Source organism: Carcharodon carcharias, chromosome 14, assembly GCF_017639515.1.
Source record: "Carcharodon carcharias isolate sCarCar2 chromosome 14, sCarCar2.pri, whole genome shotgun sequence".
Lineage (NCBI taxonomy): Eukaryota > Metazoa > Chordata > Chondrichthyes > Lamniformes > Lamnidae > Carcharodon > Carcharodon carcharias.
This window is the reverse complement of record NC_054480.1, coordinates 96,139,389-96,142,194: the sequence shown is the minus strand read 5'-3', so window position 1 is coordinate 96,142,194 and position 2,806 is coordinate 96,139,389.

The window sequence follows — 2,806 nt, the reverse complement described above, 5'->3', positions numbered from 1 at the left end:
GACCAGATCTGAGTATATTGCAGTGTGCAGAGTGATCAGGGTCTGAGTATATTGCAGTGTGCATTGTGATCAGATCTGAGTATATTGCAGTGTGCAGAGTGATCAGGGTCTGAGTACACTGTAGTGTGCAGTGTGATCAAGGTCTGAGTATATTGCAGTGTGCAGAGTGACCAGATCTGAGTATATTGCAGTGTGCAGAGTGATCAGGGTCTGAGTATATTGCAGTGTGCAGAGTGATCAGGGTCTGAATACACTGTAGTGTCAGTGTGATCAAGGTCTGGGTATATTGCAGTGTGCATTGTGATCAGATCTGAGTAAATTGCAGTGTGCATTGTGATCAGATCTGAGTATATTGCAGTGTGCAGAGTGACCAGATCTGAGTATATTGCAGTGTGCAGAGTGATCAGGGTCTGAGTATATTGCAGTGTGCAGAGTGATCAGGGTCTGAGTACACTGTAGTGTGCAGTGTGATCAAGGTCTGAGTATATTGCAGTGTGCAGTGTGATCAGATCTGAGTATATTGCAGTGTGCAGAGTGATCAGGGTCTTAGTACACCGCAGTGTGCAGTGTGATCAACGTCTGAGTATATTGCAGTATGCAGTGTGATCAGATCTAAGTATATTGCAGTCTGCAGCGCGATGAGGGTCTGAGTATATTGCAGTGTGCAGTGTGATCAGGGTCTGATTGTATTGCAGTGTGCAGTGCAATTAGGGTCTGAGTATATTGCAGTGTGTAGTGTGATCAGTGTCTGAGTTTATTGCAGTGTGCAGTGTGATCAGACCTGAGTTCGTTACAGTGTGCAGTGTGATCAGATCTGTGTGTATTGCAGTATGCAGTGAGTTCAGGGGCTGAGTAAATTGCAGTGTGATCAGGTTCTGAGTATATTACAGTGAGCAGTGCGTTCAGGGGCTGAGTATATTCCTGTGTGCAATCTGATCTGGGTCCGAGTATCTTTCAGTGTGCAGTGTGATCAGATCTGAGTATATTGCAGTGTGTAGTGTGATCAGTGTCTGAGTTTATTGCAGTGTGCAGTGTGATCAGACCTGAGTATGTTACAGTGTGCAGTGTGATCAGATCTGAATATATTGCTGTGTGCAGTGTGATCAGGCTCTGAATATATTACAGTGCGCATGTGAGTATATTGATATGTGCCATGTGATCTAGGTCTGAGTATGTTTCAGTGTGCAGCGTGATCAGATCTGAGTATATTGCAGTGTTTAGTGTGATCTGAGCCTGAATATATTACAATATGCAGTGTGATCAGATCTGAGTGTATTGCATTGTGCAGTGTGAACAGATCTGAGTGTATTGCAGTGTGTCGTGTGATCAGATCTGAGTGTATTACAGTATGCAGTGAGTTCAGGGGCTGAGTATATTGCTGTGTGCAGTGTGATCAGGGTCTGAGTATATTACAGTGCGCAGTGCGTTCAGGGGCTGAGTATATTGCAGTGTGCAGTGTGATCAGATCTGAGTGTATTACAGTATGCAGTGAGTTCAGGGGATGAGTATATTGCTGTGTGCAGTGTGATCAGGGTCTGAGTATATTACAGTGCGCAGTGTGTTCAGGGGCTGAGTATATTGCTGTGTGCAATGTGATCTGGGTGCGAGTATGTTTCAGTGTGCGGTGTGATCAGATCTGAGTATATTGCAGTGTGCAGAGTCATCAGGGTCTGAGTACACTGCTGTGTGCAATGTGATCTGCGTCCGAGTATGTTTCAGTGTACAGTGTGATCAGAACGGAGTATATTGCAGTGTGCATTTTGATCAGACCTGAGTATATTGCAGTGTGCAGTGTGATCTGATCTGAGTCTATTACAGTATGCAGTGTGATCAGATCTGAGTATATTGCATTTTATAGTGTGATTTGAGCTTCAGTATATTGCAGCGTGCAGTGTGATCAGGGTCTGAGTATATTGCAGAGTGCAGTGTGATTAGGAGCTGAGTGGATTGCAGTGTGCGGTGTGATCAGATCTGAGTGTATTGCAGAATTCAGTGTGATCAGATCTGAATGTATTGCAGTTTATAGTGTGATTTAAGCCTCAGTATATTGCAGTGTGCAGTGTGATCAGGGTCTGAGTATATTGCAGAGTGCAGTGTGATTAGGGGCTGAGTGGATTGCAGTGTGCGGTGTGATCAGATCTGAGTGGATTGCAGTGTGCGGTGTGATCAGATCTGAATGGATTGCAGTGTGCGGTGTGATCAGATCTGAGTATATTGCAGTGTGCAGAGTGATCTGATCTGAGTGTATTACAGTATGCAGTGTGATCAGATCTGAGTATATTGCATTTTATAGTGTGATTTGAGCCTCAGTATATTGCAGTGTGCAGTGTGATCAGGGTCTGAGTATATTGCAGTGTGCAGAGTGATCAGGGTCTGAGTATATTGCAGTGTGCAGAGTGATCAGGGTCTGAGTACACTGTAGTGTGCAGTGTGATCAAGGTCTGAGTATATTGCAGTGTGCAGTGTGACCAGATCTGAGTATATTGCAGTGTGCATCGTGATCAGATCTGAGTATATTGCAGTGTGCAGAGTGACCAGATCTGAGTATATTGCAGTGTGCAGAGTGATCAGGGTCTGAGTATATTGCAGTGTGCATTGTGATCAGATCTGAGTAAATTGCAGTGTGCATTGTGATCAGATCTGAGTATATTGCAGTGTGCAGAGTGACCAGATCTGAGTATATTGCAGTGTGCAGAGTGATCAGGGTCTGAGTATATTGCAGTGTGCATTGTGATCAGATCTGAGTATATTGCAGTGTGCAGAGTGATCAGGGTCTGAGTACACTGTAGTGTGCAGTGTGATCAAG